At 34.6% G+C, this 27,748-nt stretch overlaps 1 pseudogene across 1 annotated transcript; it reads left to right on the top strand.

The window, feature by feature from the left end:
• Positions 1–1,036: 1,036 nt before the first annotated feature.
• Positions 1,037–26,658, top strand: LOC110809048 (protein SGT1 homolog A-like; annotated as a pseudogene). The gene is made up of 11 exons (XR_015818749.1): positions 1,037–1,207; positions 19,009–19,252; positions 19,559–19,628; positions 20,037–20,161; positions 20,719–20,830; positions 21,032–21,128; positions 21,239–21,304; positions 24,978–25,120; positions 25,318–25,468; positions 25,912–26,016; positions 26,302–26,658. The product of XR_015818749.1 is annotated as a protein SGT1 homolog A-like (transcript).
• Positions 26,659–27,748: the final 1,090 nt, after the last annotated feature.

Here is a 27,748-nt window from a genome sequence, read left to right on the forward strand (position 1 = left end):
AAATAGAGGTTTTGTCGATAAACCTACAAATTTTTTTCCTTTCGGCTGTTTAGAGGTTGAAGATGGGGATAGTTTTGTCTTTTTATCAATTTTATTTTCGTTTCAGAAATATAATTTGAAAAAATCACAGAAAAATTTCCATTATAGGGCTTGAACTACAATGAACCATTAATATAATTGTATATGATATTATGCAAAATGATCATAGAAAATTGTTAAAAAATTATTTTTTGGAGTATATGTTAATTCCTTGAGTTTCCTAACATTGGTATAAGAACATTTAGGTTAATTACATGTTTAGTTTTTTTTAATTTACATTTTTTAAAAATGTTTGAATAATGATAATTTTTTACATTTAATACTTTTGTGTTTTATTACTCAAATATATGCAATATTTGTCTTGAATGAAAGTAGACACTAAAAGTTTTAATTTGATATTTTTTATAATTTTTAACTAAAAAATGTAGTAACTAGGAAAAAAAATGAGAAAATTGGTATGTATGTATATATGTATATATAGTGAGGATTTTAGAGGTGAAACAGTGCCGTTTGGAGAAGAGGGGGAGGAAACGACATCGTTTAGAGAAGAGGAGGAAAACGGCATTGTTTGGAGGAAACAACGTAGTTTGGAGAAGGGGGAGTGGACAGTTGGGATGAGGTGAGATGGATTGGCAGGATGAGAGGCTGGTGGGGTATAAATAGGAGAAGGGAAGAAAAAAAAAAGAAAGAGGAGGAGGTAAGAAAAGAAAGAAAACAGAGAAGAGAGAGATCGGGGGTGGGAAGAGAAGGTTCGATAGAGAGAGAGGGAGAGAGGAGCCAAATTGGAGAGAAATGAGAAGAGAGAGAGAGAGTAGGAAAGAGGACCATGACGGTGCGAGCCACGGGAGGAAGGAAGATGGAGATGGGAGGTACAGTAAATTTTAAGTTCTTGTATAGGTGTGGTGTGATTTTGAATTGGTGATTTTAGGTTGAGAAATCTAGGTTATGTTTAGTATATAAAGCAATAAAACTACAATGTAGGGACAGGCGGGTGTGGATGGTAGAGGAAATTGTGGAGGAGAGAAGGATGTTCACGGAGGAGACCGCAGGAAGAGAGAAGGTGAAGACGTTGGAGAGTGGGAGAGGTCCGCGAGGGAGTAAGGAGATTCTGTGTAAAATGAGTGGAAGTACATGGTGGAGGCTACGAGAGGAGAGAGTGAACGAGGAGGTCGGTGAGTGAGTGAGATCCATGAGGGCGAGGAGATTTGGTGTGTGTGCGAGCGGGGTGCATGGAGGAGGCTGCGGGAGGAGAGAGAAGGAAGTATGCGGTTTGTGAATGTTCTGTGAGAGAGATGAGAGTTCGTGATTGTGTGATTGTGAGTTGTGATACTTTGAATAGGCCGTCGGAGGGAGAAGAAAAAGGAAAGCAGTGTGTGAGGTCTGTGAGAGAGAGAGTTAGAGTTCATGATTGTGTATGGGATCTTTAGAGTAGGCCGTGGGAGGAGAGAAAAGGAGGAGTTCGGTGTGCGAAGAGATTCGTGTAAGAGGAGAAGTGCGGTGTGGCTGTAGGGAGAGGTAGATATAGAAGGGGAGGAGAGTGTGTATGCTAGAAATTTGGCAGAAGAAAAGGGAGGCCTGTAAGGCGTGGTGTAAGTTATTAGGATAGAGGTGTGTTGGTGTAGTTGTGTGGTGTGAGGGTGTGGGTTATATATATGTTGGTATATGTAACGCCCTATTTTTTTTTTTTCAACGGCATAAGATAAAACAATCCCATGACCCGACACACAAATCCCCTGCCAATTTAATCACACATATAAGAAACTTGTCCACAGTTCATTGTTCAAACCTAATGTACGTACAATTCTACATATACATCACATAGCAAAACCATATCATACATCTCTAGTAATCAGTATCCATACTAAAACAACTTTACAAACTACAACCCCCCACAAAGAAAACTCGTGCCCTATGGCGCTAAAGACTAGGCTCCGTAACCAGCAACTCGAATCCCGACTCTATCCCTACTTCATCTGTTAATGATAAGAAGTGAGTTCACATAACTCAATACGATAAAAATTAAGTTGCAGGTACAGTATGCAGTGACAAGAAATTCAGAAATGTCTATATGCATTTATAGTACACAACCCAAATCATACTGTAGAACCTCCCTACAACTAGCCATCAAGATCCTACCCCAAAAGAACAGTTCTGGTTATCAATAGCACACACAACAACAACAAATCCAGTACCTCACATCATCAACATCCGCGACCCATACTCACTCCTCTACCTCTCGACCTTATTAGGCCACACACACACACAAGTACCATTATCCCACATCACCAACATCGGCGACTCATACTCACTCCTTCACCTCTCGACCTTATTAGGCCACACACACACACAAGTACCATTATCTCATGTCACCAACATCGGCGACTCATACTTATTCCTCCACCTCTCGACCTTATTAGGCCACGCACACACACAAGTACCATTATCTCACATCACCAACATCGGTAACTCGTACTCACTCCTCTATCTCTCAACCTTATTAGGCCACACACACACACAGGTACCATCAATCTCATGTCACCAACATCGGTGACCCATACTCACTCCTCTACCTCTCGACCTTATTAGGCCACACACACACACACAAGTACCATTATCCAGCGTCACCAACATCGGCCACTCATACTCTCTCCTCTACCTCTCGACCTTATTAGGCCACACACACACACCCAAATACCATTGCACGCATGCATCGGCAAGGTTGCCTCGCCAACCTCTAAATTTACAGTAGCTATGTCAATATATTTCCTTCACACACTCACATTACACAACTACCGACACGCCCCTACTCTCCCATCCTAAACCACACTCTACCATCCCCTCATGTGCCATCCCAATCTCAAGCAACTACACTCTCTGCCACGGAGAGAGTGGGTATTGAGGTTTATAGTTTTGGCGCCCATACCGGACGGGGTATGGGGACGGCCCTGGAATCTGATTACAAGTGTTAAGGGTTCACGGGTAGCGGGACCCCTATGGATCCCCATGGATACTAGTAGGCTGGTAAATGAGGAAAAATATGTTGTGTAACAATTGAAATGCCAAAGGTATGATAAGTATTATGTTATACAGTTCATATGATTTCATGATGATGATAATGTTATTGCTTTCGTATGTTATTTTATGAACTTCACCAAGGTAAGTGGATAGTAAAAGATTTTATTATTGATAAAAGAATTTGTTGTAAATTATGCTCCATTGGTCTTTTTGTGTTTTCTACCCACCTTTACCTCCGTGACGGTGAGATAGTGTGATGTCTTTACTGGGCTGGTGTAGCTCATTCCTTATTTAATCATTTCAGATCAGGAAGACATTGTTCCCGAGCCTGTTCCGCAGGAAGACGGCGAAGGGGACGCCTGAAGACTCCGTAGTTATATTTATAGCTTCTATTTTCGAGTTTCTCTTTTAGTTAGTTTGTTCTTTTATACTTTGAGCACGTTTTTGGTTTTGGTGTAAGGGATATTAATCAAAAATTTTATTACGCTTCCGCATTTGATCTTTTTAATGCACATATTTCATTTTAAAATTCCGGGGCCGTTACACCCCAAGTGTTTTATTATTATTATTATTATTTTAATTTATTTTATTTATTTTATTTTGTAATTATTGGAATTTTATTTGATTTTTTATTTAATTTAATTTAATTTGATTTAATTTAATGAAAATAAAAATAATAATAATGATAAAATTGGGTAAAAATATTATTTGGATTTAATTGAAATTGATTTTGGGAAAAAGGGGTGAAAATTTGGATTTTGGGGTGTTTTTGAAAAGAAAATTAAAAACCGGGAGTCAAAATACAATTTAGAAAAGTTGTGCCACGTCAGCAGTCACGTCAGCGGCTCGGTCAGTAGCCCCGGCGAACCAGGGGACGGGCCACGTGGGCGATCCGCGTACGCGCGATCGGACGGTCCAGATCAAACGTGCGCACGGACGGCCCAGATTCACGCGCACGGACGGCCCAAATTCAATCAGGCACAGACGGCCTAGATTGCATCGCGATGGACGGCCCAAATTTAATCCCAATTAAATCGCGATCGAACGGTCCAAATTTAATCTTGATGGACGGTTGAGATTAAAAGGCAAAGGGTATAAATAACCCCACCCACACCTGACCAAAGAAATCCTAGCCGCCAGTGCTCGCCGGAGAAGAAGAACCAGACGCCGGAGGAGCCCGCCGCCGCCGTACCAGGGAAGTTTCCGACCGTCGATCGAGGTAAATTTTCTCCTCCCTGCTCGTTTTTTGATGCTGAGTCCACCTATGGCCAAACCAGAGCCAAACCACCGGCCAAACGGTCGGAAAACCCAGCCGAAACCCAGCGGCACCGCCGCGCCCCCACTCGGGTTTTACCTCCGATGAGGCCCTTCCCAGCCTCCGTTTGATGCAAATTTTATACCACTGTGATCACCATTCTTTTCTCTACAGGTTGATCGGAGCCAAACATCAAAACGCGACTCACACCAGAGGAGCCGCCGCACCCGAGAGCACCACCACCGGTAAGTTTCGGTTTTTCGTGATTTTTCGGCCCACCGAAGGCCCTAGGGTTGTTCTATCACAGGGACTGATGCAAGTGTGGCCGAATTTGGCCGAAAACAGCCAAAAATGGCCAACCCGAGGTGAATCACCGCCGCAAGCAACGGTGCCGTCGCCGGAGCACGGCGGAGCCGCCGTGCCGGAATTGCGATATTGGCCGAAAGGGGCCCTAGGTCTAATTTGGGATTTTTTGGGACACGTACAGGTACCAGTAGTGCATTTCAGTTTCCCGAGAAAAATTCAGGGAAAATTAGGGACCGCCTGTAGGCGCACTGTGGAGTCGAATTCAGACCCCGAAACCGGTAAGGACCCCTCACCCTATTTCCTATTACGGTATTAAAGTTCAATAAATGATAAAACGGTATTTCATGAATCAATAGATGTGTGAAATTGTTTAAGGTCGCTAATGGAGCCCGAGTCTGGTGTATTTGTCGGTCAGTTGTTGTTTGTTCTATTTTACAGTTTTAAATGCAGTATGATGTCTGATGTTTTCATTTCATAGTTTCGTGTGCATATATCACTGTTTTATTGATTATGGGTTGAATGACTGAGAACCCGATATTGTGTGTTGTCTTATTTGGCATAAACTACTGGTTTGCATGTTTGTGTGTGATTTGATGATGGTGACTAAGGAAAAAAGGAATAAAAGGTTACGTGAATTAGTAAATGGATAATGTGGACAGCCTAACTAGATATCATGGGAGATGGTGGACGGACCAAGTCCGTAGGGAACCCTACCGGGAACGTGGTCTCTCATACTGGACGGGGTATGGAGACCTTCTGTGTTTTGGCGCCCATACCGGACGGGGTATTGAGGTTCATGATTTTGGTACCCATACCGGACGGGGTATGGGGACGGCTATGGAATCAGATTATAAATGTTAAGGGTTCACGGGTAGCGGGACCCCTATGGATCCCCATGGATACTAGTAGGCTGGTAAATGAGGAAAATGTGTTGTTTAATGATTGAAATGCAAAGGCGTGGTAAGTATTATGTTATACAGTTCATATGATTTCATGATGATGATAATGTTATTGCTTTCATATGTTGTTTTATAGATCTCACCGAGGTAAGTGGACAGTAAAGGTTTTTATGTTAATAAACGAGTTTATTATAAATTAAGCTCCATTGGTCTTTTTTGTGTTTTCTACCCACCTTTACCTCTATGGCGGTGAGATAGTGCGATGTCTTTACTGGGCTGGTGTAGCTCATTCCTTATTTAACTATTTCATATCAGAAAGACATTGTTCGTGAGCCCATTATGCAGGAAGACGGCGAAGGGGACGCCTAAAGACTCCATAGTTATATTTATAGTTCTTATTTTCAAGTATCTCTTTTAGTTAGTTTGTTCTTTCATATTTTGAGCACGTTTTTTGTTTTTGTGTAACGGATGTTAATCAAAATTTTTATTACGCTTCCGCATTTGACATTTTTAATACACATATTTCATTCTAAATTTCTGGGGCCGTTACATAAACCTTCAAATTTTTTTCTTTCGGCTGTTCAGAGGTTGAAGATGGGGATAGTTTTGTCTTTTTATCCATTTTATTTTTTTCTAGAAAAAATATTTTTGAAAAATTACAAAAAAATATCCATTGTAGAGCTTGAACTGTAATGAACCATTAATGTGATTGTTTTGATATTATACAAAATGATCTTAGAAAAATTGTTAAAGAATTATTTTGTGGAGTATATGTTAATTCCTTGAGTTTCCTAACATTGGTACCAGAACATTTTTGTTAATTACATATTTAAGTTTGTTTCAATTTGCATTTTTTTAAATGTTTGAGTAATAATAATTTTTTACATTTAATACTTTTGTATTCTACTACTCAAATATATGCAGTGTTGGTCTTAAATGAAAGTAGAGACTAAAAATTTTAATTTAAAATATTATTTACAATTTTTAATAAAAAATTAGAGAGTTACGTATTTTCTAAAATTAATTATATTTAGAGATAGAGGTTCTGCCAATAAAATTACAATTTTTTTTCCTTTCGGTTATTGAGAGGTTGAAGATGGGGATACTTTTGTCTTTTTAACTATTTTATCTTTTTCAGAAAAAATACTTTAAAAATATCACAAAAAAATATCCATTGTAGAGCTCGAAGTGAAATGAACCATTAATGTGATTGTATATAATATTATATAAAATGATCTTAGAAAAATAGTTAAAGAATTATTTTATGGATTATATTTAATTCCATGAGTTTCATAACATTGGTATCAGAGCATTTTGGTTAATTACATGTTTAATTTTATTTCAGTTTGTATTTTTATTGAATGTTTGCATAATGATAGTTTTTTACATTTAATACTTTTGTGTTTTATTACTCAAATATATGTAATTTCAAAGGATTATTGTAAGTCTCATGAATTGTGACTCCGTACTAAGGATATATTGTTGATTTATAGGAATTAGCGTAATGCTACACAGAATTTATCAAGTTTATGCATGAGGCAACGCTCCTTTCTCTCCAAAGAAAATGGGTAGTTACAAAAGTAGAGACCAAAATATTTAATTTGAAATATTATTTATAATTTTTGGACATAAAATAAGAGAGTTATGTATTTCTAAAATTAATTCTATTTTGAAATAGAGGTTATGTCAATGAACCTATAAATTGTTTTCCTTTCAGCTGTTCAGAGGTTGAAGATGGAGACCCTTTTGTCTTTTTATCTATTTTATTTTTTTTCAAAAAGAATTCTTTGAAAAAATCATAAAAAAATTTCTGTTGTAGTACTTGAATTATAATGAACCATTAATGTGATAGTATATGATATTATAAAAAATTATATTAGAAAAATAGTTAGAATTATTTTATAAAATATATGTTAATTCTATGAGTTTCATAACATTGGTATTAGAGCATTTTGGTTAATTACATGTTTATTTTTGTTCTAAATTACATTTTTATTGAATATTTGATTAATGGCAGTTTTTTACATTAAATATTTTTGTGTTTTCGTAACGTCCCGTTTTTTTTTTCGTCTTTTCACTTCTAATGGCGTAATTAAGACAAACCAATTCCATAATCAAATCAGTCATGCACATAGCAACACTATCACGATCTCTTATTTAAAGTCAAGATAAACCTACAATCATGCACGAGACATCGCATAAAGTACAACCGTGCACACTATCTACACTACTATCAACTTTTACACACTCAATTCTGCCAAAAGAAAAGAAAATCTTTATCCTGTCGCTCTATACAGTAGGTTCGGATACAAGCAACTTCGATCCGGACTCCATTCCTACATCATCTATGAATAATAAAGAGTGAGTTCATATAACTCAGTACAGTAAGAATTAAGTTACAGGTATGAGATGCAACAATACAAAACTCCATATTTCTATCGGTAATTCATTACTTAACCCAAGCCTACCTTACTATCACCATGAGAATACTCAGGACTAAAGCTTACCCCAGTATCTCAAGGATCATACCTATCAAGGGTGACCATCCCCCACGCCACCCCAAGCGTACCAACATTGTCACCCATCACCAAAATCGGCGACCATCATCCACCTCTCGACCTCTACCAGGCCACGCACGCACGCACACCATTATCATTCACTCTCGTCACCAACATCGGCGACCATCATCTATCTCCTGACCCCTAACGGGCCACACACACCCACAGTTATCATTCTCTCCCGTCACCAACATCGACGACCATCATCCGTCTCTCGACCCCTACTAGGCCACGCATGCACACCATTATCATTCACTCTCGTCACCAACATCGGCGACCATCATCTACCTCTTGACCCCTAACGGGCCACACACACCCACAGTTATCATTATCTCCCGTCACCAACATCGGCGACCATTATCCACCTCTCGACCCCTAACGGGCCAACACACACACACAGTTATCATTCTCTCCCGTCACCAATATCGGTGACCATTATCCACCTCTCGACCCCTAACTGGCCACACACACACACAGTTATCATTTTCTCCCGTCACCAATATAGGTGACCGAGCCCCCTGTCCGTCGGGATCTCCTGACTAACACCTTATTGGTGGCCAACCTACTCTCTCTATTCGTGACCACCAATGTCGGCGTCCCCCTATAGGGTACTCAGTAACAATTTACAAACACACAACCGTAAATTTCCCTTGCCAACCACTAATTTACGGCAACCTATATGTAATTCCCACCATGCACACTCCACAGGTCTCCCTTTCCTACTCTCTAATTTCCCAGCATACCTCTACTCTCAACCACGTTTTCCTTTCTTCTTCTTACACTAATTCCATCCTCCCACCGCTCCTCGTTCTCCCTCTTCCCGCGACATACTCTAAGTGTTCCTACTCACACCGTGTAACACCCAAATGAAAATAAATATTTTATTTATTTATTTTTATTTATTTTATTTATTTATTTGGTTTTTTATTTAATTTAATTTAATTTAATTCAATGAAAATAAAAATAATTATAATGATAAACTTGGGTAAAATTATTATTTAGATTTAATTGAAATTGATTTTGGGAAAAAAGGGTAAAAATTTGGATTCTGGGGGTATTTTTGAAAAGAAAATCGGAAACCGGGGCTCAAAACGTAATTTTGAAAAGTTATGCCACGTCAGCACCACGTCAGCGGCCCGGTCAGCAGCCCCGGCCAACAAGTACGCGCCGCGTGGCAAGGACACGCTGACCAGGGGACGGGCCACGGGGGCGATCCGCGTGCGCGCGATCGGACGGCCCGATCCGTTCCCGTGCGCACGGACGGCCCAGATCAAACGTGCACATGGACGGTCCAGATTCATGTGCACGGACGGCCCAGATTCACGCGCATGGATGGCCCAGATTCAATCAGGCACGGACGGCCCAGATTGCACGCGATGAACGGCCCAGATTTAATCCCAATTAAATCACGATCGAACGATCCAGATTCAATCTTAATGGACGGTCAAGATTAAAAGGCAAAGGGTATAAATACCCCCACCCACACCTGACCAAAGAAACCCTAGCCGCCAGTGCTCGCCGGAGAAGAAGAACCAAATGCCGAAGGAGCCGGCCGCCGCCACCCGCCGCCGCACCGGGAAAGTTTCCGACCGCCGATCGAGGTAATTTTTCTCCCCCTTGCTCGTTTTTTGACGCTGAGTCCGCCTATGGCCAAACCAGAGCCAAACCACTGGCCAAACGGCCGGAAAACTTAGTCGAAACCCAGCGGTGCCGCCGCGTCCCTCCTCGATTTTTGCCTCCGATGAGGCCCTTCTCGGCCTCCGTTTGATGCAAATTTTATACCACTGTGATCACCGTTCTTTTCTCTACAGATTGATCGGAGCCAAACATCAAAACGCGACTCACGCTGGAGGAGCCGCCGCACCCGAGAGCACCGCCGCCGGTAAGTTTCAGTTTTTTGTGATATTTCAGCCCACCGAGGGCCCTAAGGTTGTTCTATCACAGGGACAGATGCAAGCGTGGCTGAAAACGGCCAACTCGAGGCGAATCGCCGCCGCTGTCACCGGAGCACGGGGAAGCTACCGTGCCGGAATTGTGATATTGGCCGAAAGGGGCCCTAGGTCTAATTTGAGATTTTTTGGGACACGTACAGGTACTAGTAGTGCGTTTTAGCTCCCCAGAAAAAATTCAGGGAAAATTAGGGACAACTTGTAGGCGCACTGTAGAGCCGTATTCAGACCCCGAAACAAGTAAGGACCCCTCACCCTATTTTCTATCACGGTATTAAAGTTCAATAAATGATAAAACAGTGTTTCATGAATCAATAGATGTGTGAAATTGTTTAAGGTCGTTAATGGAGCCCGAGTCTGGTGTATTTGTCGGTCAGTTGTTGTTTGTTCTATTTTACAGTTTTAAATGCAGTATGATGTCTCATGTTCTCATTTCATAGTTTCATGTGCATATATCACTGTTTTATTGATTATGGGTTGAATGACTGAGAACCCGATGTTGTGTGTTGTCTTGTTTGTCATAAACTACTGGTTTGCATGTTTGTGTGTGATTTGATGATGGTGACTGAGGAAAAAAGAATAAAAGGTTACGTGAATTGATAAATGGATAATGTGGACAGCCTGACTAGATATCCTGGGAGATGGTGGACGGACCGGGTCTGTAGGGAACCCTACCGGGAACGTGGTCTCTCATACCGGACGGGGTATGGAGACCTTCGGTGTTTTGGCGCCCATACCGGACGAGGTATGGGGACGGCCCGTTTCACCCTCATACCGGACGGAGTATTGAGGTTCATGGTTTTGGTGCCTATACTGGACGGGGTATGGGGATGGCTCTGGAATGAGGTTATAAATGTTAAGAGTTCATGGGTAGCGGGACCCCTATGGATCCCAATGGATACTAGTAGGCTGGTGAATGAGGAAAATATGTTGTGTAATGATTGAAATGCAAAGGCGTGGTAAGTATTATGTTATACAGTTCATATGATTTCATGATGATGATAATGTTATTACTTTCGTATGTTGTTTTATGGATCTCACCAAGGTAAGTGGACAGTAAAGGATTTTATTATTGATAAAAGAATTTGTTATAAATTATGCTCCATTGGTCTTTTTGTGTTTTCTACCCACCTTTACCTCCGTGGCGGTGAGATAGTATGATGTCTTTACTGGGCTGGTGTAGCTCATTCATTATTTAACCATTTCAGATCAGGAAGACATTGTTCCCGAGCCCGTTCCGCAGGAAGACGGTGAAGGGGACGCCTAAAGACTCCGTAGTTATATTTATAGTTTTTATTTTCGAGTTTCCCTTTTAGTTAGTTTGTTCTTTTATACTTTGAGCACGTTTTTAGTTTTAGTGTAAGGGATGTTAATCAAAATTTTTATTACGCTTCCGCATTTGACATTTTTAATACACATATTTCATTCTAAATTTTCGGGGCCGTTATACACCGCGTTCCTCCTTCTCTCTCCTCCCGCGGTCTCCTCCAGGCATACTCACACAAATCTGCTCTCTCTCACAAATCTCAATAACCACACTCCTCTCCCTCACAGACCTTACTCACACTGCATTCCCTCTCCATCATAGACTTCACTCACATTGCCTACTCCTTCTCTCTCCCCGCCTCGGTGCTCACCCGAATCTACTCTCTCTCATAAAGCCCCAGCAATCCCACTCCTCTCCCTCACGGACCTCACTCACACTGCACACTCACTCCATTACCGATTTCACTTACCCCACCTGCTCCTTCTTTTTCCTCCCTCGGTGCTCACCCGAACCTACTCTCTCTCGCAAAGCCCCAACAATCACACTCTTCTCCCCCACGGACCTCACTCACACCGCAATCCTTCTCTCTCACGGACTTCACTCACTCTGCATCCCTACCTCTCTCTCGTACCTCACTCACACCGCCTTCCTCCTTCTCTCTTCTCCCCCGGTGCTCACACGGACCTGCTCTCTCTCACACACCTCGCTCATACCGCGCAGTCACTCCGCATCCCTCCCTCTCTCTCTGACCTCACTCACACCGCCTTACTCCATCTCTCTCCTCCCGCGGTGCTCACGCGGACCTGCTTTCTCTCACATACCACACTCACACTGCACACTCACCGCCTCCTCCATTTGCACTCACAAATAAACATTATGTCTCTAACCAAACCAAATTTCTCATCAGCATTCAAATCTCAAATCCACACATGAAACTTAAACTTTACCGTACCTCCCATTTCCATCTTCCTTCCTCCTGCCAATCGCACTGTCACCATCCTCTATCTTTTTCTCTGTCCCTTCTCGCTCCTCTCCGCTTCGACTCTCCTCTCTCTATTTCTGAAACCTTCTTTTCTCCTTCCCGCCCTCTTCCTTCTCTGTTTTTCTCTTTTCTTTCTTTTTTTTTTCTTCTCTTCCCTCTTCTTTCCTTTCCTGTCCCCTATTCATATCCCATCAGCTTCTTCAAAACGACGTCGTTTTCCCCCTTTCAAAACGACGTCGTTTTTCCCTCTTCAAAACGACGTCGTTTCCCCCACTCTTTTTTTTTTAAGTTACTACAGTTTTATTACTGAAATATATGCAATATTTGTTTTGAATGAACGTAAAGATTAAAAGCTTTCATTTGATATTTTTATAATTTTTGGACAAAAAATGAGAGAGTTATGTATTTTGTAAAATCAATTCTATTTAGAAATAGAAGTTTTGTTAATGAACCTACAATTTTTTTTTCTTTCTGCTGTTCAGAGGTTGATGATGGTGACATTTAATTCTTTTCATCTATTTTAGTTTTAAAAAAATACTTTAATAAAATCACAGAAAAATGTCAATTGTAGATCTTGAACTGCAACAAACCATTAATGTGATTGTATGTGATACCATGCAAATTGATCTTTAAAAAATAGTTATAGAATTATTTTATGGATTATATGTTAATTTTATGAGTTACCTAACATTGGTGTAATGTATTTTAGTTAATTACATGTTATTCTAATTTGCATTTTTGTTGAATGTTTGAGTAATAATACTTTTTTACATTTAATACTTTTGAGTTTTCTTACTCAAATATATGCAATGTTTTTCTTTAATGAAAGTATAGACCAAAAGCTTTGACTTGAAATATTATTTATAATTTTTGGACAAAAAATTAGAGAGTTATGAATTTTCTAAAATCAATTCTTAAAAATAGAGGTTTTGTTGATAAACTTAGAAATTATTTTCCTTTTGGTTGTTCAAAGGTTGAAGATGGGGACAGTTTTGTCTTTTTATCAATTTTATTTTTTTTCAAAAAAAATAATTTGAAAGATCATAGAAAAATTTTCATTATCGGGCTTGAACTACGATAAACCATTAATGTGATTGTATATGATACTATGCAAAATGATATTGAAAAAATTGTTAAAAATTTATTTTGTGGAGTATATGTTAATTCCTTGAGTTTCCTAACATTGGTACTAGAACATTTAGGTTAATTACATGTTTAATTTTTTTTAATTTGTATTTTTATTAAATGTTTGAGTAATGATAATTTTTTACATTTAATACTTTTGTGTTTTATTACTCAAATATATGCAATATTTGTCTTGAATGAAAGTAGAGACTAAAAGCTTTAATTTGATATTTTTTATAATTTTTGGACAAAAAATGAGAGAGTTACGTATTTTTTAAAATTAATTATGTTTAGAAATAGAGGCTTATTGTAGGGCTTGAATTACGACAAACCATTAATGTGATTGTATGTGATACTATGCAAAATGACTTTAGAAAAATAGTTACAGACTAATTTTATTAATTATATGTTAATTTCATGAGTTTTCTAACATTGGTATCATAATATTTTAGTTAATTACATTTATTCCAATTTGTATTTTTGTTGAATATTTGAGTAATGTTAATTTTTTACATTTAATACTTTTAGTTTTCTTACTCAAATATATGCAATGTTGATCTTAAATGAAAGTATAGATCAAAAGCTTTCACTTGAAATGTACTTATAATTTTTGGACAAAAAATTAGAGAATTATGTATTTTCTAAAATCAAGTCTTAGAAATAGAGATTTTGTCGGTAAACCTTCAATTTTTTTTTTTTGGCTGTTCAGAGGTTGAAGATGGGGATAGTTTTGTCTTTTTATCCATTTTATTGTTTTCTAGAAAAAATACTTTAGAAAAATAACAGAAAAATATCCACTGTAGAGCTTGAATTGTAATGAACCATTAATATGATTGTTTATGATATTATACAAAATAATCTTAGAAAAATTATTAAAGAATTATTTTGTGGAGAATATATTAATTCCATGAATTTTCTAACATTAGTACCAGAATATTTTGGTTAATTACATGTTTCATTTTGTTTCATTTTATATTTTTATTAAATGTTTGAGTAATGGTAATTTTTTACATTTAATATTTTTGTATTCTATTACTGAAATATTTACAATGTTGGTCTTAAATGAAAGTAGTGACAAAAAACTTTAATTTAAAATATTATTTATAATTTTTATACAAAAATTTAAAGTGTTATGTATTTTTTTAAAATCAATTCTATTTAGAGATAGAGGTTTTGTCAAGGAAATTACAAATTATTTTCCTTTCGGTTGTTCAGAGGTTGAAGATGGGACAGTTTTGTCTTTTTATCAATTTTATTTTTTTCAGAAAAAGTACTTTAAAAATATTATAGAAAAATATCTAGTGTAGGGCTTGAAGTATAATAAAACATTAATGTGATTATATATGATATGATGTAAAATGATCTTAGAAAAATAGTTAAAGAATTATTTTATGGATTATATGTTAATTCTATAAGTTTCCTAATATTGGTATCAGAGTGTTTTGGTTAATTGCATGTTTAATTTATTTCAAATTTGCATTTTTGTTGAATGTTTGAGTAATAGCAGTTTTTTACATTTAATACTTTTGTGTTTTATTACTCAAATATATGCAATATTGGTCTTATATAAAGGTAGAGATTAAAAACTTTAATTTGATACTTTTTATAATTTTTGGACAAAAAATAAGAGTTATTTATTTTTTAAAATTAATTCTTTTTAGAAATTAATGAACCTGCAAATTTTGTTCCTTTCAGCTCTTCAGAGGTTGATGATGAGGACATTTTTATCTTTTAATCTATTTTATTTTTTATTAAAAAATACTTTTAAAAAAATCACATAAAAATGTCTATTGTAAAGCTTGAACTACAACAAACCATTAATTTAGTTGTATGTGATAGTATGCAAAATGATCTTAGGAAAAAAGTTACAAAATTATTTTATAGATTATATGTTAATTTTGTGAGTTTTCTAACATTGGTATTAGAGTATTTTTGTTAATTACAAGTTTAATTTTGTTCCAATTTGTACTTTTGTTGAATGTTTTAGTAATAATAGCTTTATAATTTAATACTTTTGTGTTTTATTAATCAAATATATGCAATGTTAGTCTTAAATAAAAGTAGACATCAAAAACTTTAATTTGAAATATTATTTATAATTTTGGACAAAAAATTAGAGAGTTATGTATTTTCTAAAATCAATTCTATTTAGAAATAGAAGTTCTGTCAATAAACCTAAAAATATTTTTCCTTTCTGCTATTCAGAGGTTGAAGATTGTGATACTTTGTCTTTTTATCTCTTTTAGTTTTTTGTTTAGAAAAAATATTTTAAAACAATTATAAAAAAATATTCATTGTAGGGCTTGAACTACAATGAACCATTAATGTGATTGTATATAAAATTATGAAAAATGATCTTAGAAAAATAGTTAAATAATTATTTTATGGATTATATCTTAATTCTATGAGTTTTCTAATATTGGTAGCGTAGCATTTTGACTAATTACATGTTTAATTTTGTTCCAATTTGTATTTTTGTTGAATGTTTGAATAATATCAGTTTTTTACATTTAATACTTTTGTGTTTTATTACTGAAATATATGTAATATTGGTCTTATATTAAGGTAAAGACTAAAAGCTTTAATTTAATTTTTTTATAATTTTTGGTCAAGAAATAAGAGAGTTATGTATTTTTTAGAATTAATGCTATTTAGAAATAGAGGTTCTATCAATGAACCTGCAAATTTTTTTCGTTTCGATTGTAGAGCTTGAAATACAACGAATCATTAATGTAATTATATGTGATACTATGCAAAATGATCTTAGAAAAAAAGTTACAAAATTATTTTATAGATTATATACTAATTTCATGAGTTTCGTAACATTTAGGTTAATTACATGTTTAATTTTGTTCCAAGTTTCATTTTTGTTGAATGTTTTAGTAATAATAGTTTTTTACATTTAATACTTTTGTATTATATTATTTAAATATATACAATGTTGGTCTTAAATTGAAGTAGAGACCAAAAACTTTAATTTGAAATATTATTTATAATTTTTGGAAAAAAAATTAAAGAGTTATAAATTTTCTAAAATCAATTCTATTTAGAAATAGAAATTCTGTAAATAAACTTAAAAAAAAAATTTTTTTGGTTGTTCAAAGGTTGAAGATGGTGACACTTTTGTCTTTTTATCTATTTTAGTTTTTGGTTCAGAAAAAATGTCAATTATAGGGCTTGAAGTACAATGAACCATTAATGTGATTGTACATGATATTATATAAAATGATCTATGAAAAATAGCTAAAGAATAGTTTTATGGATTATATGTTAATTTCATGAGTTTCCTAACATTGGTATCAAAGCATTTTGGTTAATTACATGTTTAATTTTATTTCAATTTTTACTTTTATTGAATGTTTGAGTAATGATAGTTTTTTACATTTAATACCTTTGTGTTTTATTACTCAAATATATACAGTATTTGTCTTGAATGAAAGTAGAGACTAAAAGCTTTAATTTGATATTTTTTATAATTTTTGGTCCAAAAATGATAGAGTTACGTATTTTGTAAAATTAATTCTTTTTAGAAATAGAGTTTCTATTAATGAACCTGCAAATTTTTTTTCCTTTCGACTGTTAAGAGGTTGATGATGGGGACATTTTTATCTTTTCATATATTGTATTTTTTATTCAAAAAATATTTTAAAAAATTACAGAAAAATATCCATTGTAGGGCTTGAACTACAACAAACTATTAATGTGATTGTATATGAGACTATGCAAAATAATCTTAAAAAAATAGTTACAAAATTATTTTATAAATTATATATTAATTTTATGAGTTTCCTAACATTGATATCAGAGTGTTTTTGTTAATTATATGTTTAATTTTGTTCTAATTTTCGTTTTTGTTGAATGTTTGAGTAATAATAGTTTTTTACATTTAATACTTTTGTGTTCTATTACTCAAATATATGCAATGATGGTCTTAAAAGAAAGTAGAGACCAAAAGCTTTAATCTAAAATATTATTTGTATTTTTTGGATAAAAAATTAGAGAGTTATATATTTTCTAAAATCAATTCTATTTAGAGATAGAGATTCTGTCAATAAATTTATAAATTTTTTTCTCTTTTGACTGTTCAGAGGTTAAAGATTGTGATAGTTTTGTCTTTTCATCTATTTTATTTTTTTTCAGAAAAATACTTTGAAAATATTATAGAAAAATATCTATTGTAGGGCTTGAATTACGACGAACCATTAATGTGATTGAATATAAAATTATGTAAAATGATCTTAGAAAAATAGTTAAAAAATTATTTTATGGATTATATGTTAATTCTGTAAATTTCTTAATATTGGTATCAGATTATTTTGGTTAATTGCATGTTTAATTTTGTTCGAATTTGCATTTTTGTTAAATGTTTAATTAATAATATTTTTTACATTTAATACTTTTATGTTCTATTACTCAAATAAATGCAATATTGGTCTTATATGAATATAGAGACTAAAAACTTTAATTTGATATTTTTTATAACTTTTAGACAAAAAATAAGAGAATTATGTATTTTTTAAAATTGATACTATTTAAAAATAGGCGTTCTGTCAATGAACCTGCAAATTTTTTTCGTTTCACTTGTTCAGAGGTTTAAAATGGGGACATTTTTATCTTTTCATCCATTTTTTTTAGTAAAAATACTTTGAAAAAATCACACACAAAAATGTCTATTGTAGGGCTTGAAGTACAACAAACTATTGATGTGATTATATGTGATACTATAAAAAATGATCTCATAAAAAAGTTGCAAAATTATTTTATAAATTATATATTAATTTCATAAGTTTTCTAACATTATTATCAGAGTATTTTGGTTAATTATATATTTAATTTTGTTCCAATTTACATTTTTATTGAATGTTTTAGTAATAATAATTTTTTACATTTAATAATCTTGTGTTCTTTTACTCAAATATATGTAATGTTGGTCTTAAATGAAAGTAGAGACCAAAAACTTTAATTTGAAATATCATTTATAATTTTTGGACAAAAAATTAGAGAGTTATGAAATTTCTAAGATCAATTCTATTTAGAAATTAAGTTCTGTTAATAAACCTAAAAAAATTCAGAAGTTGAAGATAGTGACACTTTTATTTTTTTATCTATTTTAGTTTTTTTCATAAAAAATATTTTGTAAAAATAATAGAAAAATATTTATTATAGGATTTGAACTACAATGAACCACTAATGTAATTGTATATAAAATTATATAAAATAATTTTAAAAAAATAATTAAAAAATTATTTTATGAATTATATATTAATTTTATGAGTTTTTTAATATTAGTATCAGAGTATTTTGATTAATTCAAAGTTTAATTTTATTTTAATTTATATTTTTGTTGAATGTTTGAATCGAGCAGGTAGGATTTTCTAAAACAGTGCGTATAGGCTAATCCAGCAAAAATGTACATTTCATTTTTGTTCTATTTTCTTTAACATACATTTTATATATATATATATATATACATATTTAAAATACAGAGAAGACCTCGTCGCCTCGATGGCAAACAAATAACGAAATTCCAATTCCCCCGTTCCCCTTGACTTTGCTTAATCATCCTCATCCATCGAACTCTCTAGAAGTTGGATATCCATTTCCTATAAATAGCATCGCATTTCCTTTCCTACAGTCCTTTGCTCTTCCAGTCTTCCTTGTTTGCGTGCGTCTCCTTCAATTCTTGCCTCTCTAACATTGGCATCCCAGTTCTCTGAAAAAGCACAAGAAGGATTTATAGATGACGACTTCAAACTCGCCGTTCAACTTTACTCCAAAGCCATTCACTTGGACCCTAACAGTGCTGATCTTTTCGCCGACCGAGCTTAAGCCAACATCAAACTCCACAACTTCACTGGTACTTGCTGCTTCGCTCCTCTGTCCTGTATATACAGACATATGTATCAGTACACGTGCTTGTGTATTTTTCATGCTTTAACTGAGTGCTCTAGCAGACGAGCATTCGCCACTAAACCAGACAAACATAATCTAGATTTATAAGTTCCTAGTGTTTGTTTCCATTAATCGTTTAATCTTCATATTCGGGTTTGAAATTTTCTTTTCCTCCTTTTTTTTGGCCCATTTAGAATTGCTGTTTTCTTCTAAGTTTTAACTTAAAAATTTATGTAAATAATTTTTTTGTTGGGTTTCCGCTGTTGAGCAGAAGCTATTACCGATGCAAACAAAGCAATTGAGTTGGATCCCACTATGTCTAAGGCATACCTGCGCAAAGGGTAAAGTCGTCTTTAGAATCAGTGGTTGTTTAAAGTTTCTATCTCGGGTAATGCATGGAGTTGGTGAAAAAAAAAGAGTGCACCTTTTCTAGGGCATGCTTGGTAGCCAAAAAAGACTAGAAATTAAAGGGCTCTTATATTTTGCAAATAGACTGCTGGATCATAAGACTAAAATTTGATTTACTAATGGAATGAACATGCTATGTTTTCCCATGTTTTCTGTTTCTTGCTCATTGGCATATATTGCATCGCTTGTTTAGGAGAATATGTGCTCGTGCTCATGTTATGGTGTGCCTAATTGGTAGCTTCTCTCCACATGAGCATTTTGTTTTTGCACATATTAGAATTTCCTTCCTTGTGCCAGTTTTAGAGCAATTGATTTATTGAGTCATATGTCATATTTTGTAGCACTGCCTTTATGAAGCTTCAAGACTATTGTGGTGCAAAAGAAGTCCTTGAAAAAGGTGCTTCTCTAGTGCAGAATGATCCCCGATTCACGAAGATGATTAATGAATGTGCTTTGCTTGCAGGAGGTATTTACTTTCCTTTATGGCTCTTTTACATCCATTTATGAATTGCAGGTTTTAGCATCATGGTTCTGTTAGAAATATTCTTGAGTCTTGGTTAAGTAAAGTTTTATTTTCCGTTGCTAAATTAGAATGATCTAGCCCTTTCAAATTTTTGGTTGTTCTATCAGCAATGTTATTTTTTATTAATAACTTTTACAAAGCAACTGAAATATGTGGCAACGCCCTCACTTCTTATGTGATATCTACTTCAAACAATTTTGCTGTTTTAAAGATCAGCTTTCAGAATGTTAACGGCAGGGTGCATTTCCAACTTTTGTCCCACTTAAAGATTTGATTTTTATTAGTTTTCTTCCCCTTCAAGATTGGTATTGATGTTGTGCCCTAAAAAATAAGAAAGCACTAACTAGTGTTTCTATTATCTCTTTCACGCTGATTCATGGAGTTGATCTCAAATTTTTTCTTGAGTCTAGATAGAACTCTTCTTTGCAGAATTCGAGTTTGAATTTTGGTTGAACCGTGTATATAATCTATATCTAAAATATATATTGTCTATTTATCAGAGAAAGAAACTCTAATTAAGCCCGTGACCCCAAGTTCGCCTCCTAGTCCTACACCAGCTTCTGTTGGCTTCCGTCACATGGAGCCTGCATTGTCAATTAAAGCAAGATACAGGTTGCTGCAGTTTTCCATGCTTATTATAGTGTCCTATTCCTCATCCATCTCAATACTCATGTTTCATTTTCAGCTTCTTTACAATATGATGTGATAAAACCTTCATGTATGCGTTAAGCAGCATGGTAGTTTTGTATTTCTGTTACTATTTTTTATGTACTCCCCTCATGCTAAAACATCTGAAAGTTGTTATTTTAACAGACATGAATACTACCAGAAGCCTGAAGAAGTGGTTTTAACAATCTTTGCCAAGGGAATACCGGCAAAAAATGTGGCTGTTGACTTTGGTGAACAAATTGTATGTTGTCTTTTTTGCCAGAACTATTGTTATTCCTTTGGGATATTCAAATGGCTTTCTTTGTTTTCTATAGCATGATTAATGTTGAATGTAATGTTTCTGTATTGCAGGTTAGTGTTTCCATAGATGTCCTTGGAGAAGATGTATATCATTTTCAACCTCGATTATTCGGAAAGGTATTGAATGAGTTTTAAGTGCTATGCATTGCTTTTGGATTGATCCAACATAATGTTGGATTTAGTATTCTCTGAGTGCATTTCACTCAAAAAGTGCAATCATCTGCATTTATTACTCTTTTCTACTACCGTTTATGATATAATATGTGGACACTATCTTTGTTTTATCAGTTTACGTGTGCTTTCTTTTCATTTGGGTCTTTTGTAATGTTTTCTACTTTTTGTTTGTATTTTCCCTAGCCAGTGCTTTAGAGGGATATCTTATCCTCTGTGATTATAACTTCTTATATTTAGTTTAAATTATATTTTTTTATAGATAAAGTGTAAATGTTTCTCTTGAGATCATCTCCTTACATTCAAGATTTTTACCCCATGGAGTCCGAAGATAGTTGTTGATTTTAATACGTGATTTGCTGTAATTAACTAACTTATTATCATGTATGATAGGTGTTATTAAAGGTTTTTAAGTTATATATCACATAGATATGATTTGTAAGCTATGCAAAACGAAATTTTATTACGTGGCTTGGCTTGGTTAATGTTCTAAAAGCTACCATATGAGCTTTTGGGATATCCTTCCAACAAGTATTCTGGCACTTCCTTTCTAGTTTTTTTTTTTTTTTTGAATATAAGGTATGCTATTAAAAGTTCCAATGTGGTGCAAACCATTTACAAAAGTTTTACAATTCTGTCTTAAGTCAGTCAACTCTCCTAAATCCTCAAAGAAATAGACGGGATGACCCCTAATAAAAGAAGTTAAGGTCTGAAACTAAGAATCTTTCAATCTATCAAAGACTGCTCTATACCCTCAAATGCTCTTCTATCTCTTTTTCTCCATATGACCCAAAGAGTGGCCAAAAGGATGAAGGTAAGACTCTTGTTGTAACTTTTATCCCCATGAATGCCCTTCCAAGCTCAAATCTTTTCTTTTACCAAACTGGCCATGGCTGAATTCATCCCCAAAAGGCCATAAGTGAAATTCCATAACTTTTTGGTGACAGAACAACATAAGAGAAGGCAGTTGACTGATCTTGCTTCTCTTTTGTATAAATAACATCCATTCACAACGATCTTTCCCCTCCTGATCAAGTTATCTATATTGAGAAGGTCATTCTAGGAGAAGCTTTGACTCTCCAAATCAATGTCCACAGGAAATTTTCAATAACAATCATTTTGATTGTAGTAAGATTTAACCGAGAACAATTGTTTTGAGTCAATTTCCACCACGGTTCATCCAAAATTGTCCTAGGGTCTTCCCTACTGGGACAGGTACTGTAGCAAAGCAGCATATTCATCAATTTTCTAGTCATTTAGGTTCTTTACCAACTCAACAGTCCATGTACGTTACCCCTCTGAGTTTGGAAAGGAGCAGGTCACCGTAGCTTCCTCATTGCGTGCCAAAGAATAGATAGTGGGGAAGCGATGCCTTAAGACCACTCCCCATCCAATACTCCAATCAAAACCTCACACTACGCCCTGAAACATGCAACTAGGATTATGGTTTGGTGAAGGTTGAAACAGAAAAAACAGAGGATGATCGAGAACTTTACCCGATTATCTTTCTGGCTGTTCATGCGGTTACAACTTCCAATTATTCCTGGAGGTTAAACACTCTTTTTCTCGCCTTTGTAATCTATAAATAGACATATATTCAAGGAAGGAATCATTGAAAAATATTGTAATCATTTAGAAAAAATTTATCTAAATCTCACCAACTCTTTCTCTTTCTTCTCCTTCTTTCTGATCAGAATCATGAAGGTGGTTTCTGATAGCCTCTACTCAATCTCCTCTATTAGGAAGATGAACGCAAGCTCCCTATGAATATTGGTCCATTCTGTCAATGCCCTTATATAGATTGATGTTTCCCATCTCTGAATCAAGTCTTTCTATCTCCAATAAACAATTATTTTTCAGCTCCTGTATCCTACATTCAGCCCTGCTCCAGTATTTCATTTGTCCTTTAACATACTTTAACTTCATGGCAACCCGGAAGCTAGTGTGAGCCTCCACACCCTGCTCATCCCATCACCTCTTAACTTTTCCTAAAATCCCGGATGCTTGAGCCATTTATTGTCAAACCTAAACGGGCTCGGGGCTGGAGCAATACCTTCTGACTTTGAAGATAAAGGGAAATGGTCCAAGGTTTCCCTATGGAGCATTTTTTGGACTGCATTTGACACTTGCAGATGAAGAGACGATGGAACTAGAAAACTGTTAATTCTAGAGAAACTAAAGCCATCCCTAAAATTTGACCATGTCCACCTTTCCTCCAAGAGCAGTTAAGTCCTCCACTGGATCTAACCTGTCTAAGACAGTCTTTAAACTCTTCTTGCACAAGCCATTGATAACCTCTTCTCTGACCTTTCATGAACATGTAGAATCATGTTGAAATCGCTGTTAATCATCTAAGGTAGATCTCACCTGCTTCTACATTCTTTAAAGTCCCTTAACAACAATCCCTTTCCCTCCCTCATCTTTATCATACATCTCAGTAAATGCCCATCTCTTTTTAGATGCCCTATTAATGAAAAGGCATGAAATGGAGCAGTTCCTGCTGATGCAGCCCTCAACTTCCACCACCACTTCATCCCATATCACAACACCACCTCCCCCACCCCTGATGGCTGACAATGCCTTCCAGCCCACCTCCCTACCTCTCCAAATAGAATGAATTGACCTTTTTGAGATGGGCTTGCGAGTTTGTAGAAACTGGGCCTTCTAGGTGAATGAGTTTAATGTTTGGGATTGATTTAGGTTTAAATTTGAATTTCTCCTAGCCTGACAGTCGAATGGATCATGTCTTCTCTACACCTGTCTAGCCTCAAAGCCGCAGATGAGGAGTTTGGATTGGTTTAAGTTTAAATTCGAATTTCGCCTAGCCTGACAGTCAAATTGATCCTGTCTTCTCTACCCACCTCTCTATCCTCAAAGCCGCACTTGTCCTCCCACCCTTCTTTACTATTGCCTTCTTCACTATCTCATTATAGGATTTTCCCATTATACTCACCACTGACACACAGCTCCATGCTGCAGCTTGGTGATTAAGTAAAGCCTGTCGTGGTTCTCTAAGAATGAACCAGTTTAGGTTCAAGAACGGCCAAAAGTTTGAACTTTCGCCTCAAGCCTTGATATCTAGAAATTTGATCAATTTTCCTACAAGGCCACACAAGTATACAAGTGTTTCCACCATCCTCTGGGTTGGCGAATTTCTGGGATAATCACTCTTCTCCAGCCATCCTTCCATCTCTCCATTGACATCAGAAAATGTCCTCCAGTCTTATCTTCAAAGTCACCCACAAGGTGTGGCGAGCAACCAGTAAACTTCTAACCACAAGCCTCTTCCTTCCTCTCAGTAAAATTTTTGCAAGCACCTTACTGGTCATCTCACTTAGTCCCCCAGAACATTATCGACACATGAAACCCTCTTCCATTCTTGCAAATCTTAAACCCTTTAACTGCTCTTCCCACAAGTTCGAAGTCAGTAGGCACCCTACCTCGGTCGAGAAAACATGTCCAGCCAAACTTATGTTCAAAACTTTCTGTCTCTAGGATTTTTTCTCTCTAGGACTTTATATTCTCATGATAGTAAGTTCTTGTGGCATTTCCTTTTCAGTTACAAATTGATAACAAAACAAAGAAAAACCTAATATGGTGATTGCCTTGTGGAAAGCAGATAATACCTGAGAAGTGCAGATATGAAGTACTTTCATCCAAAATTGAAATATGCCTTGTAAAAGCTTGAGCTTATTCTGTGGACATATCTCTTGAATATAGCAGGAATATCAAAGTTCTGCATAAACTAAAATCCGTTATCAGGTAGTTTATATTTGTTTTTATTTTTTATCTTTCTCAAGGTTATGTTCCATGTTGTTAATCAAAGCCCTTTATACGAGGTGTTATCCTCGCTTTTATTAGAGCATAAGTGGGAACATTGTATTGTGGGTTCAAGATTGAAAAGGACAAATTTCAAATGTAGTAACTGAAACTCAGGATTGAATTTAAACAAATTTCAGTATAGTAAGAGGTGAAAGAATCCCTTGCCTTTCATATTTATCATGGAATCCTTTATTTGAAATTGCAGTTGGATCTCAGCAGCCTGCATACCCATCTTCTAAGTCAAAGGCAAAAGACTGGGACAAGTTCAAAGCACAAGTGAAGGAAAAGGTTTTCGAACATTCCATCACTTAACACTATTTTTAAAAGAAATTTGGAAATGATTTGGAATTTATTTGCAAATTCACACTTAATTTAACTAAGAGAAGATATCACTTATATTAGGGTGATAAAAAATTGAGTACTTATGGAATTTCATATAGAATTAGAATAATATAATTCATATTTTATCAAAATAGATGGAATTTGAAACATATTGTTTCAATTTTATGTATAATTCCTTATTAATTTAATTCTTGTCATTTTAGATTGGACACTCATCATCTTCTAGTTAAAATAAGTATGAACTTGCAAATAAGTTCTTCAAAGTTTTTAGATTTATTCTAAACATAACCTAAATATCTTGATGTGCTATTTCTCTAGAGCAACCAATTGAGCAATTTGTTTGTGTTTCATTATTCAATCGTATGTAATCTAGTATGTTTGAATCTTAGGAAAAAGAATAGAAGTTGGATGGTGATGTGGCTTTGAACAAATTTGTCCGCGATATTTATCAAAATGCAGATGAAGACATGAGGAGAGCCATGAGCAAATCTTTTGTAAGAATTTATTAAGTTCTTTCAGTTACTAACATGTTCTAGAATTAGAGAGCATGCAGAATACCAAATTACACAGTTAAAGTCCAATGAAGGAAATATGAGTCAAATTTGACTGTCCTTTGCGTTGAAGCAATTATTCATCATCAGTGATGTACTGCTTGCTGGAAATACTGACTATTAAATCTTCTATATATTTGAAATCATATAGGGAAATCTTTCTAATGTTTCTATCTTATGGTAGTTTTTATATTTGAACTGTAGTTAACCTTTTGTTTGATTTTCAAGGTGGAGTCAAATGGGACTGTGCTATCAACAGATTGGAAAGAAGTGGGTTCCAAGAAGGTTGAAGGCAGTGCACCTGATGGGATGGAGTTGAAGAAATGGTAATATTGAGGCAGTGGGCTGTATCTATGTTGATTTTCTGTATGTGCCACCGATTCTTATTTAGTTTCGGTTTTTCCCCCTTTGTTATGGGGATTTACAGATTACCAAGTTCACATTTTTTTGATTCCTTCCTGTTCCTATGGAATGGTAGAATACAGGATAATTGTTTCATTGATTATATATCTATCTCTAATAAATTGTAGTTGATAAATCGAAATATTAATACTCTAACTTAAATTATAAATGTTGTTTCTGGTATATCTATCTTTATCTGCATACGCATTAATGGCACAATATATTTGAGAATAAGTTATTATAGTTTTAAGGTATATTTGTTTGCATATTTAAAACATTATTGATTTATAATTTCTATAAAAAAAAAAAAAGAATATTATATTATTTAACTAATTTTTAAAAGATTGTAATGTTAACATTTATTTATGATATTTAGCCTATTCAAAAATATTTAAGTCCTACTTTACATTATTATCCTTTTAAATGAAGTTTTAAAATTACATAAATTGATGTAACAAAGGGGCCTAAATTACTAGCATGCATATGTTAGTAGACATGTCCAAGGCGTCTCATAGCTAAATAGATTTCTCCTCATGGAAAAACTAATTAGATTTATCCTCATCTAAACAGTATCTTACATAGTGGTCTTCATGCCTGCAATTATTTATATACAAATAATTAGTTGCAACAAGAGTGCATATAAATATAATATATATATATATATGTAGTTGTAGTACATGTATTATGACTTATAAAACAATATACAAGCAGAATTCATTGCAATGGTGTAGAACATAATATGTACTAGCGATGACGGGGATTATAATGCTTGCCTTATTATAATGTGCCTACCTCGAAGCATGGGAGAGGGTCTCATATATGATTAATTTTAAAGAGTTTCTTTTTAAATTTATTTATAGAATTATTTAAATAATACGAACTAAGCTAATTAATTATATTGTATAGTTATAGATAAAAGATTTAATATTTTATTGTGTATAATTTAAATTTAAAACATAGCATGATAGAAATACTTTCTATAAATTTTTTTATAAAAAATTTTGCTTTTAAGAAAACTTCATATCAAGATAAATCATTATCAATTTTTTAACTGGGGATATGGTTTTATTACTTACTAGCAATAAACTTTGGGTTTACTAAAGAATTATAATTCCTTAAAATGAGTTTATATAAGGTCGCACATAATAACAAGCTTCCTTATATTTTAACTTAAAGATAAAAACTGGTTTTTTCTTTTTAAAAAAAAATTAGTTCAATAAGAATTAAATTAATTTTTACTAGTCTAAATTATTCATTCTATAATCATTAAATA

Source organism: Carica papaya, chromosome 4 (genome assembly GCF_054855325.1).
Source record: "Carica papaya isolate Zhongbai chromosome 4, ASM5485532v1, whole genome shotgun sequence".
NCBI lineage: Eukaryota > Viridiplantae > Streptophyta > Magnoliopsida > Brassicales > Caricaceae > Carica > Carica papaya.